General features: G+C 34.1%; 1 pseudogene; it reads left to right on the forward strand.

The window, feature by feature from the left end:
• The first annotated feature begins 2,308 nt into the window (after positions 1–2,308).
• Positions 2,309–15,706, forward strand: LOC149416007 (uncharacterized; annotated as a pseudogene).
• Positions 15,707–22,804: the final 7,098 nt, after the last annotated feature.

Genomic DNA, 22,804 nt, shown 5'->3' on the forward strand with positions numbered 1-22,804 from the left:
AAAATTAAACTGAAAAAATAATACGCAGTCTATTTCATTGACTGTTCAAACAAAAACGGATTAGCCGTAAGCAGGAATGCAAACAAATAGGTATACGATAAACAAAATTAAATAAAATGTAACAATAATCTCTTATCTGTACGCGGCGCAGGAACGGGCGAACGGCACTAAGCAATAGTAAGGTACACACAACCACTCTTCGTAAAAATCTTCTTATCAGTTAATAAAAGCAAATCATACCAAATAAGAGTTTATTTCTGTTTAAATCATTAGGTTATGGGCCCAGATAACCCAGAGGCATTCAGTGAAAGTTTTTTCTAATAAACTAGCAGTGAAAAAAGGACTATTAGTAAAACATAACCTCCGCAGTGAAAACATAACCTCTACTCGAAAAACAAAATAGTGACTTTCTCGAATCATATTCCAAAGTGTTTTCGTGTTTGAACTCTGTGTTTTCATACATAAAAATGGCAACAAACAGTTCATTGGCATTAATCGAAAAGTTAACCGGCCGTGAAAACTATGCGACATGGCAATTCGCAGTGAAAACCTACCTACAACACGAGGAATTGTGGGATTGTATTAAAACAGCTGACACATTTACAGTGATTGATACGAAAAAAGACACAAAAGCAAAAACAAAAATTATTCTTTTTGTCGATCCTATTAATTATGTACACATAGAAGAAGAATATAAGAATAAAAAAAGTACAGCAAAAGGAGTATGGGATAAATTGGCAGCGGCATTTGATGATTCCGGGCTGACACGCCGGGTTGGTCTTCTGCGTGATTTGTGTAATACCTCGCTCAGTGCATGTAAAAGTATTGAAGAATATGTGAGCAAAATAATGTCGACAGCTCACAAGCTCCGCAATATTGGCTTCAAAGTGGACGATGAGTGGCTCGGGACTTTGCTGTTCTCCGGTCTGCCCGACTCATATCAGCCAATGATTATAGCAATTGAAAGCTCTGGCACGAAGATAACTGCAGATTCTGTTAAAGCGAAATTATTGCAAGATGTGAGAAATTATAAAAACAACACAACAGCCTTCGCAGTAAATACAAGGTTTCATAACAATGACAGGAAACAAACCAAGGGTCCGAAATGTTATTCCTGTAACAAATATGGCCACAAGAGCCCTGAATGTAAATCAAAACCCAAAAACAAGGTACAGAAACCTACCTCATCCTATGCTGCTGTGTTTATCGCATCGTCTAATTATGATGACGCCTGGTACATAGACTCAGGCGCCTCAGCTCATATGACGAAGAACAAGAATCTCTTTCAAAAGGAATCAACTCCTGTAATAAATAACATTAGAGTTGCAGACAATAAAGTGTTATCTGTGCAAAGCTCGGGAGAAGTGAGTTTAGATGTTTATAATGACAAAGGCCAAGAAAATAAGATTCTGTTTACAAATGTTCTACATGTCCATGGACTAGCAACTAACCTGCTATCTGTGAGTCAAATTATTCGAAATGGTGGCCAAGTAAAATTTGATAACTCCGGCTGTGTCATCTTGAACAGCAAGCATCAAATAGTAGCAACTGCAAGTATTGTTAACAACATGTACCGGCTGAACATGCCTGGAGGGCATGCCCACATGACTAATGTTGAAGAACAAGATGCTTACCTGTGGCACCAAAGAATGGGGCATCTGAATTTTCACAGTTTAATGAAAGTGGCTGAAAATACGAAACATGTATTTTTTCTAAACAAAACAGAAAATCTGACATGTATAACCTGCAAGGAAGGTAAACAGACACGATTACCTTTTAAAAGTGAAGGATCAAAGGTTAGCAAACCCCTAGAATCGATTCACTCTGACATATGTGGGCCAATGGAAACCCAATCTCTTGGTGGTGCAAGATACTTTATAATTTTTCTCGATGACTACTCAAAGAAAATTTTTGTATACTTTCTGGAGGTCTGCCTAGTGAAGGCAATATGGTATGTAAGCTCAACAAGTCTCTGTATGGCTTGAAGCAATCTCCCCGTTGCTGGAATAAGAAGTTTGACTCGATTTTAAAGATATTTGGTTTCGTCAACAGCAAAGCTGATCAATGTGTTTATTTTGGTCAAGTCAACAATAAGAAATGCTACCTTTGCCTGTATGTTAGTGACGGCTTGTTATTTTCTAAAGATGAATCAGTACTAAAAGAAAAAACTAATGACTTAAAAACTGTATTTGATGTAAAAATAGTGAATTCAATGAGTAACTTTGTAGGCATGCAAATTGAAATACTCAGCAACGGTATATTCATACATCAAACTAAATATGTGGAACAGATATTTCACAAGTTTAACATGACTGATGCCAACCCCAACAGTGTTCCTGTGGACCCTCATGTAAAGTTACAAAAAGGAGATGGAGACCCAGAAAAGAACATTCCTTACAGAGAAGCTGTGGGTTCCCTCATGCACCTAGCTATAGTTAGTCGACCTGAAATTATGTATGCAGTGAGCCTAGTGAGTCGATTTTTAAATTGTTACAATAAAACACACTGGAATGCCGTGATGAAAATCTTCAAATATCTGAAAGATACACAAGAGTACGGACTGTATTACTCATCCACATCACAGCCACCAGTAGTGACTGGTTATAGTGATGCTGACTATGCCAATGATCCTGATACAAGACGTTCAATCACGGGCTATGTTTTCATCAAAAATGGAGCGGCTGTAACATGGTCTAGCCAAAGACAACAAACAGTTGCCCTGTCAACAACAGTAGCAGAATTTATGGCAGCCTGTGCTGCAACCAAAGAAGCTATGTGGATAAAACAGTTGTTAGGTGATATTGAGGAATATAAACAAGATACAATGTGCTTACATTTAGACAATCAAAGTGCGATCAGTGTTATCAAAAATGTAAACTTCCATAAACGCTGTAAACATATCGACATCAAGTACCACTTTGTTAAAGAAAAATATTATCAAAAAATTATTGATAATAAAAAGGAAAACACTTTGTTTAAAGTCACTTTATTGAAATTTTTAAAGTCTACCGGTTTCGGTACCTCCGTACCAACATCAATAATAAAAGAACACCTAAGATGTCTAACCAGTTCGGGATTTTCAGAATTTGCAGAACATCTAATTAATAAAGAACATACTTTTAACCGTGACACGGGTATTAAAGTCCTACACAAAAATGAGATAGGTTTACGACTTATTAATTTGGAAGCGTTGGAAATAAAGAAATCAGTCAATTCAAAGGCTGAAATCATCAATAACCAATTAAATTTAAAGTTCAGCCCTATAATAAATATGTTTCCTGTTATCCCTAACTCCCCACCCCCACTTCCCTCCCGCAACTGATACTGTCTCTCTCTGTTTTTCTATCTCTTCCTCTCTCAACTATTTGTTTATATATATATGTGTATTATTCTGTATTTGTTAGTATTTTTATAACAGTCCTGATGATGGTACGGAGGTACCGAAACCGGTAGACTTTAAAAATTTCAATAAAGTGACTTTAAACAAAGTGTTTTCCTTTTTATTATTTAAAATGTCAAGTCACAATGTGTTTGCTTCTTTTGAAAAATTAAAAAAATTATTGATCTAAAATTTGTAAGTAGTGATAATCAATATGCAGATATATTTACCAAAGCATTGCCAAATGATAAATTTCATTTTTTAAGATCTAAACTTGGAATGCACAATTAAAAACTCTACAAATAATATTATGTAAGAATATTTTGAAAGTTGTATAATATCTTGTTTCAAAGGGTAATTAATATCCAGTTATTTTTGTTTTTTTTTTTAATATTATAAGGCTCGAATTTAGAGGGAGTGATGGATTTAAATTTCCCGCCCTTTTGTAGTAACTCTAACTTGACCTTGTTGTAGGTACATAGAATATATGTACTCCTTTTCTCTTCTGTGACATTGCAAAGCGAGTGTATAACAAATGTACTTCTTATCAGTTAATAAAAGCAAATCATACAAAATAAGAGTTTATTTCTGTTTAAATCATTACATATTAATTGAATTTTATAATATACAAATTAGTGATCATGCAATAATTCAATCGTGGAAATGAAGGTAAATTAAAAGCCCATGTCTTTATACATTGATTATTTCTTAAAATATAATTCTTGGTAAGAAATGGTTTTGTAAAAACTCCTTAAAATGACTATTTAACACACTTTAATAACTAAAATAAACTTTAAATAATAACAAGGTTTAATAGTTACATATGCAACCTATATATAGTTACATATGTAACTTAACCTAGTTTTTGTTTCATCACTTTTCATGTTTTTATAACCATTTTTATATGTTTGTTGAGTTGTCATTTTGATGAGTTATCCGGTCATCAGAAAACACCCTTTCTTTTAAGACATATTTTGGTATTTTATCACCTCAAACAAAGGAAAGTAATTTATTTAACATTAACTTTTCATTGCAATGGCGATGCCATCAGTGAACAGCGAACAACGCCAAATGCGGTTGGTAAAGTTAGACGAAAAGTAACGAAGTGTATGATTACATGAAGGCATTTCGACAACAATTTTCAATAAGTAAAAAATTAAAAAAAATTATAAAAGTTAAATTTTGTCGGTTCTGTTGAGTACGGAGAAAATAGTTTCATTTTAAAATATCTGAGAGACAAATTTTCATCAGTCAAATCAATGGAACTTTTTCCTGTCTGCCCAGGTAGTACGTTCTCGAGCGGTTGAAGTACCTAGCGGCTGTGCTTACCAAATAATTCTCTTAGGAACAAGGTGCGATCTCCGCAAGGTTAACAAAAGAGAAAATGTCCCAGAACGCACTAGTAGCTGCTGCTACAATTCTATAGTTTTGACAGTCAATATAGAAGTGTAATTAAATTTTTTGAATAAATAATTAAATTCTTTATTGTACATTTGATATTCGTGTAAGTAGTATGAAATAATTATCTTTTTTACACATAATTCGTACATTTAAGTTTAAAAATAATCAAATCTTTTACAATGCGATTCAAAACAAATTTAAAGAAATCGAAAGGTAATAAATATTTAGACCATAAAAAATGATACATCTTTCATATATTGGAAACACTCTGGTGAAACATCATATCTATAACTAAAATTTATTTTGTAAATAGTTTTCGTGAAGAATGTTAACACAAGGAACAAAGAAAGTATCCAGTCAAAGAGTCTCTTCGAGAAAATGCATAATTGCATATGAAACAAACTAGTCTTCACTGTAAGTGTGCAGGTGTTTTTTTCAAATCTCTCTTTCGAGAACATGAATAATTGCAGCCAGAAAACGAAAAAGTTTTTTCTTAGCTGTAAGTCAGCAAGTTTCTCTTCAAGGTACACTGTTGATAACTTGTATAGTTGCACTCGGAACAAGAAAAAATGTTTTTCTCCTCTGTGGGTCAGCATATGATCCATTAAATGTCAAATATTTCCAATAAGAGGTGTTATTTTGAATAGCCCGCTATTTCGGTAGATGTTACTTTTGAAGCTGTCATTTTTTGAAATTTGACATGTAGAAACTACGCCATTAATAAAAATGGAATGATACACGCTTCAACAACGGGTCCTTGAAATGCGTGAAAATGATCCGGTATTCCATCGAAAAATCATTATGTACTCTTTATAATAATAATAATATTAATTTATTAATTTCTTACACAATTAAAAATAAGGGTTTAATGCATATAAGAAATAAGGTTACATAAATTTTTTACAAAAGATTGTTTTCAAGTATTTATACATAAAAAAAGAAATTTCAAGAAATGAAGAATTTCCAAAAAAATTTCAAGCAGAGGTGAAAGATCTCGTCAATGTGGAGAGACTCTTTCAAGAATCAGAAGAATTTCCCTTCTGAATCTCTCCTCACTAACGCCAAATATATCAATCTCGGAGGAGATTTGGTTCAGGAGCAATATACTCCTAGAACCATTGGCAGGTTAGTTCTGCAGGCAGGAAGATAAAATAATCTATGATGACGTTGTCTAAGATAGTCATCTGGAACATAGAGACTCACGCGCTCCAAAATGGCTGAGTTATCAAAATAGCCTCGCAGCAGTCTGAATAAGTGAGTGTCGTCTTGAGTGATGAGGCCCGATTCCACCTCGGTGGCTTCGTCAACAAGCAAAATTGTCGCATCTGGGGCTCGGAAAACCAAAGAGTTATTTTTGAAAAGCCTCTCTATCCTCAACGTGTGACTGTTTGGTGCGGTGTATGGTCCAGTGGAGTCATTGGTAACGGTGAATAGATTGCGCTATCGAGCGATTGAACTGGACAACTTTTACTTTCGACAAGACGGCGATACGTGCCACACAAGCAACGAAACGATTGATCTTTTACGATTGAATATCAAAATAACAACTCTTATAGGAAAACCCGTTATATCTTACATATGGGTAAGATGGCCTTGCCTACAAACAGAATATGTGCACTTGGAAAATGATAAAGGTGTGTCGCTACAGTGAGTCAGCATGTGGCTTTTTGATGTGCTTTTTGAGAACATCTACAGATGAACAAGGAACAAGAAAAAGTTTTACTCCGCAGTGAATCAGCTCGCACTTCAGATTGCCTTTAAAAACATTAATATGTGGACTTATGGAACAGAAAACAGGTTTTTCGCCACTGTGAGTCAGCAAGTGGGCCTTAAGATGGGCGTTTTGAACATGAAAAATGTTTTCCTCCACTGTGAGTCAGCATGTGCCTCTTCAGCTGACCCTTTTGATGAAACGTATAGTTGCACACGGGACATGAAAAAGGTTTTTCTCCTCTGTGAATCAGCATGTGTCTCTTTAGTTTATACTGTTGATTACATGCATAGTCACACTCCAAACATGAAAGTGCTTTTTCTCCACTGTGAGTCAGCATGTGGCTCGTTAGGTTGCTCTTTTGATGACACGCATAGTTACACAGGGAACATGAAAAAGGTTTTTCTCCACTGTGAGTGAGCATGTGGATCTTTAGTTGACCCTTTCGATGACACGCATAGTCGCACAGGGAACATGAAAAAGGTTTTTCTCCACTGTGAATCAGCATGTGACTATTCAGCTGACCCTTTTGACGACACGCATAGTCGCACAGGGAACATGAAAAAGGGTTTTCTCCACTGTGAATCAGTATGTGTGTCTTCAGGTTACCCTGATGATAACTTGTAAAGTCGCACTCCAAACATGAAATGGGTTTTTTTCCACTATGAGTCAGCATGTGACTCTTCAGCTGACCCTTTCGAGAGCACGCATATTTGCACACGGAACATGTTTTTTCTCCACTGTGAATTAGCATGTGTCTCTTTAGTTTATACTGTTGATTACATGCATAGTCACACTCCGAACATGAAAGTGCTTTTTCTCCACTGTGAGTCAGCATGTGACTCTTCAGCTGACCCTTTTGACGACACGCATAGTTGCACACGGAGCATGAAAAAGGTTTTTCTCCACTGTGAATCTGCATGTGTACGTTTGAATTTCGCTTTTGAAAATTTATATCAAAATTTGACTTAGGAGAGAAGGAGTAGTTGCGGTTGAGAGGAGTGAATCCTTTTTCCACAAAATGCGTCCGAAGATCTGGCAACAAATTTTAAAAATAATATGGATGAAAATGATTCATTTAAACTTAGAGTAAATAAAGTAAGTTCGTAGAAACGTAAAAAAAAATAGGAAATGCCCCTTTTTCAAGTTTACGATGAATATTGGTTTTACCTGCTTCCTTGGATATTCTCCCAAAGCGTTCCAAGCATTCCTCTTTAACATCCGGCAGGTCTATGTCAATTTTCATATAAGTAAGCCCCGCTTCATCTTGTGGGGATCCAAGAACCGCGTTTATGGTATCGGTTTCCACATTCATGCTTCCTGGAATAAAAAAGGAGAATAAATAGAATGTATCTTTGAATGGCCAGCCCTGATCCAAACGGCGCCAGGCGCGAGTTTAATTTTGGCTCCCCTTACAGTCTTAATTAGTATACACCAAGGGTGGATATCAATGTAATCAATAAAATTATGATTTTTAGTTTTTTGTAGCACGGTATTTATCAAAAATAATATCAAGGGCGATGTGTTAAGTTGAGTATTGGACGCCCGAAGCGAACTGCTGCAATTCCGTCCACATAAAGCCAGCCATGTATCTTCGTACCATTGATGTAAAACGAAACATTTTTTCAACTACAAAACTATAAACTATTTTTTTACGAATAAAGATACCATAAAAGCTGGAATTTGGATGAAAGTTTTAAAGGTCAATATCAGATAAAAATGACCACAGACGTCCACTTGAGGGACACATTCAACAAGAAAGAAAAACCCTGCTATAGAACACCTTAAGTAGGAAGTTGTAAGTCAATGGGATAGTGTTTTCTAAATCAATGTTTATGAATTTTTAACGTATAAAAAATACGTGTTATTAACATCATGTTCCAATAAAATTAGGGGAAAATAGAGGAACCGACAACATATTTTGAATAGTATTATCATATTAAAATAGTGCTGTATTTTGGTAGTTTCCGGAAAGGACGCATTTTAGGGTATATACCCAATACACCTTTTGAATTATAAGAAAGGATGAAACAAGTATGTGTCCTGTTTGCACGACATTTCAAAACAGACATGGATTCCGGACTTCCGTATTTAAAGTTCTATATTTTACACGTATGCAATGCAACTACTCTCCGCATATTGCAAGAATTCCTTCGAAACAGCTGGGAGGTCGAAAACTAAATCGGAAAATGCAATTTCACCTCCACCTTCTTCCTGGAGCCCTGGTTCCGTCTTGATGGATATAGTATTTGGCTTCAGTAGATCCATGGTCTGATTTGGTAGGGTTTGGTTATTAGTTTAACCCTGAAACAGAATAAAGTTGTAACGGAATTCAGTTTTTTAAATATGGCTTTTCAAGTCGTAGCAAAAATACAAAATAGAAAACCTTGAAGTTATGACAACGGAAGTCCTAGAACGGGAAACTTTCCTAGTTGGACAGGCAAAGCATCCGATATGTAATATGTACTTTCTTTTGATAAATAAATAAATAAATGACAAAGGTTGAGAGAAACGTCGTTTAATTGGGAAAACTCTTTATTTATTTACAGTCTATGTCTACCGCCATTCCGTTGTAATCAACCTATGATTAAACAATTGTTATCCGTATATTTGTTATCAATTTAAAAAATACATTTGAAATACTAATCTTTTAATATTGAGATTAGTTGATGTCATATTGACAGTTTTAAATATTCTGCTGTGACAAAACGACCGATGATTCATTACTAAACTGGAAGAACGGCCGCTACCAAAATGAATAGAAATGAATTTAAGTGTTATTTCTCACCACTAAACATCACTTGCATAATAAGTTTAACAGGGCGGGATAAACAGAGTGTGGAAACAGGAATAAAGATTGTCGGAGAAGAAAGCACTTGTCAGAAAATATAAAGGTTATGCATAGACAAGAATGAAGTCATAGACAATTAATATAATTTTCTTTAACCCTGCCAATTAAGAAACTTGTAATTTGTACTATAATTTTAATGGGTACGATAAATATGCCTCTCCTAGTCGTAGTACAGTATATAATAATCATTCACCAACAAAAAATGCATTAATAAAATTATTTTTTATCAAGACATATAAGAATCGTGGCTCCCTTCTTATCAGAACCAAGAAATTCTTTTTTTCTGATAAAGAATACATTACCAATAATGATCTTCAATTTAATATCTTAATTTATATGTATTAATTTAACTCTTATTAAACGAAATAAAAAATACTGTGTATTTAATTTTAATGTTAAAACAGAGAAATGTCAAAATTCGATAAAGTCGTAAAAACCACATCTTCATATTTTATATATTAAAATTTAAGAACGGGTTGTTTCGGAGAATTTTAATAATTCTTCAAATTTGAAAGTTAATTTTCATGTTCTGGAAAGATTTTTTCAAAATTCTGTTACTATTTCAGTTTGCTGTCCTAATTCTTGTATGTTCAATAGACCTTTTTTTGCAAAACTGCGTTATGAATGCCAATATGTTCATTAGCCTATTCGCATTAATGAAGCTAAAAAAACCTATTTTTTGGTTTTTAAGTGACATTTTAAGCATTTTTCGAGTGCCAATATCCACTCACGGAACAATGTTTCAGTTCTTATTTATTCAATCTCCTGGATATTGAACATTCAAACACTCAAAGTTATCAATATAATATATTTTTTAAAGTTCATAGATATTTCTTCAACATCCCGCAAAAGGTTGAGGTCTTGAATGTTCAATCTCCACTGTCAACCAATCAGGAGCCGGCTAGTCAAAATGTGCGGCCATGTTGATTTTTAGTTGTTTTCTAACAACGAAATTGTTCCACTAAAAATACGTTTAGTTGCGAATATATACTGTTATTGAACTAAAAAATGACTTCACCGACTGCAGAATCAATAAACCTTAATACCTACAGTAGCTCAAATAGAAAGGTTAGTCTTAAAATTATGTCATTTATAGGCTTTTTTCACCATATTTTACATGTACTTCTTGAATTTGCTCGGCAAATATACAGGATGCTTAATTTATTATTTATTTATTCAATTATTTATTTACAAACTTAGGACTTTTACCTAAAATGAGTATTAATAAATTATATAAGTGCATTAAAACTTATTTTTATTCAAGAAATACAACAAAAGAGCCAGGAAATAGAAATGTGCAAAAAGTTGACTGTCCTCATAGTCTGATTGAAAGACATCTACGACACATATTATGTTGTCCGTTATCACTGCTGAGATCGCTGATGAAAACGAAGTCCAAATAATTCAATTTTGAATTCATTCAATTAAAAGTTTCTGATTTTTTGTTTTTTTAGTCACATATAAAACAATAAACATATTCTTATGTAGGAACTACAATAAAACCAACTAGGCAAACGACTAACAACAATAAATGTAATGTTAAAAAGCGCACACCCATAACCCAAATCGCGGGATATTATAATTTTAGGATTTTAAGAGCTGGAAGTACTTAAAGAAATAATGTTTTAGTCACGATAATCAACATAAAAAATAAGCTCACGGCAAATAAGACCTTCCGAAAGAAAAAAAAACCTTTCTAAAGTAAGTAAACTTTAAGACTTACATTTATCAAATGTAGGTAAAGAAAAAATTTAAAAAAAACAAGTTTTCAACTCAGAATTGAACTTCAATAATTTTACGCATCACTTGGGAATTTTTTTTTTGCAATACCGAACACAGTCTCAACTGCTCCCAACCATCTAGAACCAGTGAGACAATGGAATCCCCAATTGGGGTATATTAGTATATTGTGAGGCTGAAGGTAGTGTGGAAGGGAAAGAGATGGAGATGAGAAAGAGAGGAAGGAGGATGAAGGAGAAGAGAGATGGTATGTGAGTATCTATTCAGATCTGATCACCAAACACGGCTAAAGCCATTTCAATTCTTATGGTGGTCTTTACACCATATCTTCCTCTCTGGAACATGCCGCAAATAGACTATATGTTATTTTAAATGAATAATTTGTGAAATAACATAAATGAATCAAATAAAATTTACTTGCGCACGCCGGGATTTGAATCCGCGACCTCCGGATTTCTAGTCAAGAGTACCCTAGACCACGGAGGCCGTAATACGTACGATGTAAGAATTTTTCACATCACGCATGCACCGACAGCCGATAGTAGTATATTAACGGTAGGTACCTTTGTACTTGTGCATTGTTTTCAAACTTCCAAAATATTAGATGATTTATATAGAGCAGTTTTTGTGATAAATCAACTCAAGGAGTCTATTTAAATATATGTTAAAGTAATACTTTAAGTCAACTACTAACTAAGATAAAAGTAAAGTATTTGAAATCTGAAAATCACCCTGTATATACAATTTACCACTAATTGGCTAATAGAACAAAAAATACCTCAAACTTATGGGAGCCGAATTGTTCAATCTCCAGACGATATGTTCAATATCCAAAATAATCATTCATAATTTTCAAGCCATGTTCAACGTCCACCTTTAAAGTCATAATATGGGCATATTATGGCTTCAATCTTCGAAAAATGATCTTTTATAATTTCCTGTTACACATATGTATTAAACGAAATTACCAAAAAATACCAACATACCTACTATATGTAAATTAATTTGAAAGACTTACTGTCAACTTTACGAAAAACATTTGTCTATGACTTCATTAATGTCTACTACTCACTATTAATGGTTAAGTTATGGAATCCATTTGGCGTTTTTAAGGAACATTTAGACTATCAAGACGTCATACTTCCTATTTTTATTACAGTATCTCGAAGAAATTGATTAAAATTATACCGGATTATAAAAAAATGGACTTCGTGACTTCTTTTTTGGATAAAAACGGAAAGATAATACCGATGTATCTTTATATATGGAGTAATCTGATCATTGACAACGATTTTGACAGAATATTCCAAGTGAAACGAAATATTCAAAGCTAGTACAAATTAGAATATCGTTACAGCAATGTTCTGTTTCAGGTATATTTGTTTGGGCTTGAACTAATAACCAAACGCTACCACAGCAGTGCCATGGATTTATTAAAGTCAGATACTGTTTCCATCAATACGGAACCAGGAGGGCGATTCTCGTTCTACTTAACGACACTAAAATCGTCCTTACATTCAAATTAACGATTTTTCCCGGTTTATTCGTATGAAGCGATTCCGGTTCTCTCGATGACAGATGGAATCCTTAGATTTTCGATTGCGCGCCAAAACTTATAGCCTTACGCGAAGGGTACCCCTCGACCTGTCTTTCGGCGGCCGAACGCTAGCGTTCGCGGAGAATTTGCTTCATTTAAGTGTGACGTTTTGACAATTAGCAATATTTGCGTTGTTTTAACAAGAGAAAAGATCGAAAAAGCAAGGGAGAAAATAATTTAACTATCAAATATATCAACAATAGACCCAAAATTATAATAAATATACCAAAAAACTTATAACCGCGCCACGTTACATCTTCTACCAGAACGTCAGGGGACTTCGGACTAAACTCAGTGACTTTAGAACTAATGCACCCACCATCACACAGGACATCATCATACTCTCTGAGACCTGGCTGGAACCATCGATATACTCAGCGGAGCTCGGTCTACCTAACCACAATATCTACCGAGTTGACCGAAATCGGAACACCAGCTCCAAATCAAGAGGAGGAGGCGTCCTGATAGCAGTAAATAAAAAAATTTCATCAAAATTATTAAAAAACAAAAACAATGATGTTGAGCAAATTTTTGTAATGTTAAACGATAAATCCAAAAAAACTATCATCGGGTGTGTATATATTCCACCAAATTCTAATATAATAATGTATAAAAATCACTGTGAAGATGTCGAGCTACTCAAATCTAACCACCCTAATCACAATATTATAATTTGCGGTGATTATAACCTACCTAATTGTAAATGTAATGATTTGGATTACTTACCATTAACGGCGTGCGAGAGAGAAATCTTAGACATGTCGAACTATTTAGGTCTATTTCAATGTAACAATGTGCCGAATTGTAGTAATCGGACACTTGATTTAATTTTTTCTACTGATGAGGATATAAAAGTCTATGAGTCAGCCGAATCCTTTGACCCAATTGATAGTCACCACCCTCCACTTACAATACTAGTACCTATTACAATAGAGTGTGAACCTCTAATTAAAAATTGTAGTCGTAATTTCATTAATGCTAATTACCAGGACATTAATCATGCACTTAACAAAGTAAATTGGTCTGTTCTCAAGGAAGGTGATCTCAACTATAGCGTAGAACTATTTTACTCTCAACTGAATAGTATCATTTCCGACACAATTCCTCTAATTCATCATAAAGTACGAAAGTATCCGATATGGTTCAGCAAATAATTAATTCAGTTAATTGTTATTAAAAAAGAAACACATAAAAAATATAAAGAACACAGAACAATTCCCAACAATACGGCATTCAACAATATTAGAAGAGATTGCAAAAAAATGACAAAAAGATGTTATAAAAATTACATTAATTCGGTTGAGAACACGATACTTCATGATGTAAAATACTTTTGGAAATACACAAAATCAATGAAAAACAATGATGCTGGTATTTCTGGTAATATACGTTACAGACAAAATAGCTCTAGTAAAATTTATGAAATTGTTAACATGTTTGCTGATTACTTTAAGGACGTGTATGAACCTGATATTCCAGATGACGTAATTCCTTACTTCAATTCGGATATAAATTTACACTTATCGCAAATACACATGATATTGAAAACATTATAGTCTGTATTAAATCACTTGAACCCAAAACGAGCTCGGGATCTGATAAGATTCCTTCCATCTTACTTAAGAATTGTGTCCAAAGTTTATCTGTTCCGCTTAATATACTGTTCAACAAGTCACTCTCCACAGGACACTTTCCACAAATATGGAAACTTAGCTACCTAACTCCTGTATTTAAAAGTGGTGATAAATCCTTTGTTGAAAATTATCGGCCTATCTGTATTCAATCGTCTATACCTAAACTTTTTGAGAAATTGATTCTTAAGAAAATCAGATTCTTTGTAAACTCTTGTATCGCAACTTGTCAACACGGCTTTATCTCCGGCCAGATCAACTTTGACTAACCTAACATTATATGAAAATTTTATTTCCAATGCACTTGCCAACAAACAACAAGTTGATTCTATATATACCGACTTCAGTAAGGCGTTTGATAAGGTCTGTCATAAAATCCTCATTAATAAACTTTTGAAACTCGGCATTAATGGAAACCTTTTATCTTGGTTTAAGAGTTACCTACTTAGGCGTCAGTTAACTGTCTGTATTAATGATCACTTATCCTATATGTTCGAAGCTACCAGTGGTGTACCCCAGGGTTCGCATCTTGGTCCCTTACTTTTTAATTTATTCATTAACGACGTAACAAACATATTCACCCGTGTTCTCATTCTAATGTTCGCTGATGATATGAAGATATATAGAATTATTGACAATATCGAGGACTGTCTAACACTTCAATCTAATATTAATAGCTTTTACGATTGGTGTCTTAAAAACAAATTAACTCAAAAAATGTAATAATCTGATCAAATAATCTGTAAAAAAATGTCAACTTATGAGATTCCACAGAAAAAAAAACCCATTTTTGTTCACCTACTTTCTCAATAATCACACCTTATTATCTGTGGATGAAATAAGAGACCTTGGTATAACCTTTGACACTAAATTAACATTCATTAAACACATTAATAATATAACCAGTAAAGCAATGCAAATGTTAGGATTTGTCTTACGGATTTCAAAGGATTTTAATAATTTAAAAACTGTCAAATTACTTTACACTTCACTTGTTAGAAGCCAACTAGAATTTAACACCACCATTTGGAGTCCTTACTACAGTGTACATGAGAATTCCCTTGAGCGAGTCCAACATAAATTTTTACGTTATATTAATTTTAAATTGGGAATATTCGTCGAAAACATTAATTACCCCTCTCTGTTACAATTATTGGGACTCGATACATTAAAAAAAAGAAGAATTTGTTTTGACCTATTTTATTTATTTAAAATCGTTACCAACCTGTTGAACTCCCCTGAACTTCTTTCGTTAATATGTTTCCATGTACCTAGTCCAGAGGTCGGCAAAGTGCGGCTCCGGAGCCGCATGCGGCTCTTTAGCCTCTCAAGTGCGGCTCCCGCGCAAAAGTTCACGGACAAGCGCGCAAGACGCGCCGATGGTATCAGCGGGTGACGACTGCGGGGTGCGCGGTGCGAGGGAGACTCTTCTCGCGTTTCAATAAGTCTGGTTGGCGTTGGATAGCCGTCACATCGCCAGTCGCGTTGGCCGCGTTGCTACGGTCACGGTGGTCGGCGCTTGTCGTGTTTGTCGCGCACGTGTTACAAGGGTTTTTATTCCATCCAGCGGCACATTCTACAGGTATTTACATCATTAATTTAATATTTATTTGATATATGTATATGATAATAATTTATATTATAATGATATTTATTTAGTGTTGGTGGTGGAAAAAAATTATATTATAATATGATAGTTATTTAGTATTGGTGACGGAAAAAAATATTTTTGGGATTTTTTATAGGTCCCCATTTCACATGGCTACCAAAAAGAAGCAAAGAAAAACGGAAGATGAAAACCGTGAATTTGGAGTTGAGTGGACCGAGACTTTTGCGTTTATTCAAAACTTAGATGGCCTTCCGACATGTCTTATTTGTAAGGAAAAATTGGCGCATAACAAGAAGTCAAATTTGGAGAGACACTTTAAAAATAAACACGCTTCATTTAGCAATAAATATCCTGTCGGTAATGCAAGAAGAAAGCAGTTGAGGAACTCCAGAAGACTCGAGAGACATCAACTTCTGCATTTAACAACTGGATGCAATCTTTCAGTAATGTTAATATGGCAAGTTTTGTTGTTAGTCAAGAGATTGCTAAGAGAGGGAAACCGTACACAGACGGCGAATACATTAAAAGTTGTTTTGTATAGGCAGAACATCCGAAGAACTATTTCGGAATTTTAAGAACAAGGCAGAAATTTAAAAAAAAATTAAAATGTTACCGTTTTCTGCCAAAATAATGAAAGATAAAACACTTAAAATATCTTCGAATATAACCATCCAGCAAATCGAAGATCTAAAATTAGTTTCAGCTGTATCAATAGCACTTGAAGAGTCTTGTGACATAAATGATTTTCGCGCAAATTTCGCTTTTTGTAAGATTTATTTCTCATACAGGTCCTAAATAAGAACTTTTAGGATTATCGGCACTCAAAGGTCAGACGCGTGGAGAGGATATCGCAAACGCTGTAATTGGATGTATGGATAAACATCAAATTTCTCTCAAAAAAATTGTGTCGATTTCAACAGACGGGGCCAAAAGTATGACCGGCCACAGAAAGGGGTTTGTTGCTCTTTTGAAAGAAAAAATTAATCACGAGATACTTGCTTACTATTGCATCATTCATCAAGAAGCGCTTTGGGTGCAGACATTTCCAAAAGAAATTTGTAAAGTTATGGAATTGGTGATTACGATTGTTAACTCCATTTTAGCTAAAGCTCTTAATCATCGCCAATTCAAAGAATTTTTAGTTGAAATGGAGAGTGAGTACCGAGTTCACTTAATATTTTAATAGGTAATACATCATAATTACGTAATAGTGTAATACTTAATATTAAAATATTTAACTAATTCTTATAATGCTTTTGATCATAATATTCATAATGTACGATAGTAATTATTTTATTTTTAACAATGGTTAACAGATCTGGGTGTTTGTCCATAATATTATTGGTTTTGTATATTATTTTTTTTTCACAGATCTAGGTATTTGTTATAGTTCTAGATATTTGTTTTCATGTTCCACGGGACCTAACTTTTGTTTTGATTTTTGAATGAGATGCCTCATTATGGATTCCTTAATTATATATTATTTTTTATCAACGAATAAAATGTTTATTAAATATGATATCAAATTTTATTCAGTGTAGGTACCCGTAATTTAATAAATTGCTGAAATTATAAGAAATGTTTGCTAAATCAAAAAAACAGAATTGGCTCATTTTTTTTTTTAAATCGTTGTAATGTACATATTTGGCTCTTTGGCAAATAAGTTTGCCGACCTCTGACCTAGTCGATCAGTTCGTTTCAAATTACCCTATCATTGCAACAATACAGGATCTAACGCTGACCTCAATTCCATAATGAATCGCCTACATGTACTTGGTAATAAATATGTTTTGGATGAATCTATAAACATTACTAGCTTAACCTCATACAAAAACTACTTAATTAAAACTGTATGTCAGCGCTTCTCAGATTGATTATAATCAAATACAGTTTTAAAGTATTAATTTATCCGGGATTTATTGTATATGAATTGTTTATATATTTATATATATATTGTTGTATTGTATTTATAATAACTATTTCTATTGTTCTCTTTTATGTATTTTATATTAATATTTTTTTTTGAAAGTACAATTTGTTAAAAGTACAATGTAAGTAAACAGCATAAAGTTGAATTAAGAATAGTAAGATTTATTAGATCTTTGAGTTGTAGTTAAAACTATAATATTTACATTTTTAAATATGTTGATAAAATCCCATGTACAAATGGGTGTTACATTTATTCCTATTTTCTGTAATGTAAGTAAGTAATATACATTGATTTCAAAAAGATTTCTTAAAATTGAACTATGTGTGTCGTAAGTTTAAATCCGTTCAATGATGTAGATGAACAAATTATTTCGTTGTTTTGTTTAAAGATAGAGATCCTTTGATTAATGATTAATGGCATTATCATAACATATTTTAAACAACTAGGTATTATTATTTCAAAATAAAATATTGATGAATTTAAATTTCCCGCCCTTTTGTAGTAACTCTAACTTGACCTTGTTGGATGTAGAATATATGTACTCCTCTTCTCTTCTGTGACATTGCAAAGCGAGTGTATAACAAATGTACTTCTTATCAGTTTTTTTTTTTTGTTTTAGGCATTTCACCCTGAAAAGAGTGCTTTGTGCCGGTAACAGTTAAAGTGGATAAAAAAATTGGGTTAATTTATTGGGAGAATAATAAAACAAATTAAATATTGGACTAATTTAGATCACTAAAACAAATTAAATGATGAATTCATTCAGGTTAATAAACTTACATAAAGCTGTTGTGTTGCGCTAACTCCTTCTTTAGCCGACGTTTCGGACAGCGTTGCAGTGTCTATCATCAGGGCAGATCCGGTAGATCCGAAGATGCCGTGAGAATCTAAAAACTTACCTTACATAAAGCTGTATGAACACGAGAATTGTTAAGAGATAAAAGGTATGAAATGTTAAGGGGGGACTGGTGTGTGATTTTAATAAGCCGGCGGTATATGTTCTTGAAAGATGAATGGTTTTTACAGTTAAAGAAAACGTGGTCGAGGGTCTCCTCTTCCACACCGCACTGGCAGACCGGATCATCCAAAACTCTAATTCTAGCCAAGTGAGATGCAATTGAACAGTGACCAATTCTCATTCTCGAAATACATGAAATGAATCGTTTTGAAAGTTTTTTACCGTGAAACCATGGCTTAGCAGGGATATGGTTTTGAATTCCAGCATAGAAAGATCCAGTTCTTATTTTGGAGACTGCCCAATTTTCTTCCCAGGCACGAGTCATGTTGGATTTAAGAATCGGGAAGACATCGGAGATAGGAATTCTAAAATTTAGTGGGATAGTTCCGGAATCTGAACCAGATTTGGCGAGAGAATCGGCCATCTCATTACCCTCGATACCCAAATGGGCAGGGACCCAGGCCAATATCGTCCCAAACCCAGATTCACTTAGAGAATTGAGAAGATTTTTTATTTTACATATAATACTGTCTTCCGGATAACATAGAATATTTGACATAATTTTAGTTAGAGCACTTAGCGAATCAGTACATAGTAAGGCTCGATGAATGTTGAGAACCTGGATTTGATTTAGCGCTTGTTCAATTGCAAAGCATTCAGCTGTAAATATAGAGACTTCTTTCGGTAATTTATAAGTGAGATTGATGTTGAATTCTGGACTATATATCGATGCTTCACAACTTTTATTTTCAAATTTGGAACCATTTGTGTAAAGGATGGAAAATCCAGGGAATTTTGAAGCCACAATGCTTTTAAAACACTCATCCACATTTTGAAATTTATTTGGGGAAGATAAAATATTCTTCCGAAAGTCTGATGTTATTGTGTTTGGCATAAAAGTGATTGCCTTAAATGGAATATTGTATATAAGGAGATTGGGAACTTCTTGAAGATATTAGAGTGAAGATGACAGAGAATTATAGAAATGAAAACTTTTAATTAGGAGAGGAAAACATTTTTTTTCTCTCAATCTTTTGTTAGAATTCAAATTAACACTTAACCGATTAAGAATTTGTTTAATAGGATGATGTGATAACGATAAAGCCTTGAAAATATATTTATTGGCAAGGAATTGCCTTCTGAAATATAATGGAGGCTCCCCACATTCCACCTGAAGCGCATTAATTGGAGAAGACTTCATAGCTCCAATAATCATTCTGAGGGCTTTTGATTGAATTCTTTCCATTTTCTTATCTAAATATTTAGGGAGGGGGTCAAAAAGGAATGTGCCATAATCCAAGTGGCTCCGAACTAGGGAATTATACATTAATTTAAGAGTGGTAGGATGAGATCCCCACCATACTCTGGAAACTGCTCGCATCATATTAAGTCCCTTTTCACACTTTGTAGAAATTATCTGAATGTGTGGAAGCCAGGATAATTTATGGTTCAAAAGAAGACCAAGGAATTTGATTTGAGTAGCGGTTTGTAGAGGCACATTATCAAAAGAGATTGAGAAGTGGGGAATTTTTCTTTTGCGCGTGAAAGCCACGACCCTTGTTTTAGATGCCGCCAGGTTCATCCCATTTATTGACAACCAGCTTTTAACATATTGTAAAGCCAAATTCATTTCCTTAGCTGCAATAATAATATTTTTATGTAACAAATATATAAGGATATCATCCGCAAAGTAAAGTCGCTTGATAGAAAAAGGAATTACTGAGTCTAGGTCGCTCATATAAATATTAAACAACAGAGGACTGATAACAGAACCCTGAGGTAAACCTCTCCATAGTTTGCGCCTTAAGCATTTAGAGGAAGACTCAATAATAATGGACCTATCTGTGAGCAAATTAATAATAAATTGGACCAATTTCGGGGGGATTTGTTTTTTATTTAGCTTCTCTTTCAAAACATTCAGTAAAACATCATCGTAAGCTGATGAAAGGTCAAGGAATGTGGCCAATGTATAAGAATTTAGGGATTGAGAAACTCGGATATCAGTTGTGAACAAACTTAAATTATCCATTGTAGATTTCTTTTTACGAAAACCATACTGATTTGGTGAGATAATATCTTGACTTTCAACAAACCACTCTAGTGTGTTTTTCATCAAACGCTCCGCTACTTTCATCAAACATGATGAAAGAGCAATAGGCCGATAAGACAAAATTTCAGATGGATTTTTTCCAGGTTTTAAAATGGGAATGATTTTTTGAGTTTTCCAATCATCCGGAATTAGCCCTGTTTCAAACATATTATTAACAACAGATAAGAAATATTCAACCGCCATATCAGAAAATGATTTAATGAAACTATAAAATATTCCATCGGGACCCGGAGCAGAGTCAGAAAGGGCTCTTATCACTCGTTTCATCTCATCAATGGAGAAAGGAGCATCTAGCCAGTTAGAGTGGGATGGATACGGCTTAATAGAAGGCATTTCTTCACATCCGGCAACTGATGGGGGGGCTATTTTATCCGCAAATCTTATAAGAATTTCTTCTGATATATGTTTGATTCTCGGCGGAGAATACGATGATCCGAATTTTTTAAAGCTAGACCAAACTGAAGACTGGGGAGTTTCCAGAGACAGGTTCTCTCAGAACTTCCGCCATCAAGCGCGCTTCTTATTTTTCAAAATTCTTTTGGTTTCTGCCTGGGCTTTTTTAACTGATAAAAAATTTGCTAGTGACATGCACTTACGAAAAGAGAAAATTGCTTTTTTTCGAGAGTTGACGGAGCGAGTGCATTCCTCGTCCCACCACGGAGTAGAGTGTTTTATTTTAATGTTCGCATTGCGTTTCGGGATGGATTTTTCTGCTGCATTTATAACCATAGAAGGAAACGTGTCACATTGCATTCTGATGTCTCCCGGGGACGATTTTGTTAAATTAATAAGGTTATCTAGTTCAGAAGAGAAAGTGCTCCAATTCGCATCTTTCGTTCTAAATTTGAGATTATTTTTAACTGGGGGGGAATAAGTGTTGAATTGATGGTGGAAGCGGATTATAATTGAGAAATGATCACTAGAGAGGGGATCGTTTAGGATGTCCCAAGAGCATTTAGATGCTAACGAATACGAACAAAGAGATATATCAACAGCACTTTTCCGTTGATGAGGGGGGGTGAATCTGGTTGGAGATCCGTCATTTAAAAAACATAGGTTATGGGTATCAATAAAATCTAAAAGATTGCGGCCAGAACGATTTGTTATTTCGCTACCCCAAGAAGGGGAATGTGCATTAAAATCTCCAAGGATCATATAAGGTGAACAAATCTGGGTTAATATTGGTGCCCATTCATTTTCAATAAAAGTCGTAGAGGGAGGAATATATATTGACAATATTGTGAGCGGAGTACCACAGGGATCTCACTTGGGCCCAATATTATTTTGTTTGTTTATCAATGATATTGTTAATATTTTTACTAATGTTAAAGTCCTGTTATTTGCCGACGATCTGAAGATATACAGAATAATCAAAGACGATGACGATCGCGCAATTTTGCAGTTGAACCTTAATAAACTATGTGCGTGGTGTTCTGTCAATGATTTGCAACTAAATTTAGGTAAATGCCAGATTATCAGTTTTTACAAAGGCAAAAATCCACTTAATTTTTCCTATTTTATGAATGGTGCTAATCTTCTTCGTGTATCACAGATTCGTGATCTTGGTGTTATATTCCACGAGAGTCTACAGTTTAACGAACACATCGATGAAATAACAAGCGATGCGATGAGAATACTAGGTTTTATTTTGAGAATGGGAGCAAATTTTAAAAGTATGTCAACATTAAAACATCTGTATTGCTCGTTAGTACGAAGCAAATTAGAATACAATTCCACCGTATGGTCACCGTACTACAAGGTCCATTCTCAATCATTAGAAAAGGTACAAAATAAATTCCTTCGGTACATTAATTTTAAAATGAAAATTCCAATCGAATTTATAAATTACAATAACTTGCTTGCTGAAACTAAACTTCTTAAATTATC

This window comes from Hesperophylax consimilis, chromosome 17, assembly GCF_061612785.1.
Source record: "Hesperophylax consimilis isolate HC1 chromosome 17, BYU_Hcon_1.0, whole genome shotgun sequence".
NCBI classification, from domain to species: Eukaryota; Metazoa; Arthropoda; class Insecta; order Trichoptera; family Limnephilidae; genus Hesperophylax; species Hesperophylax consimilis.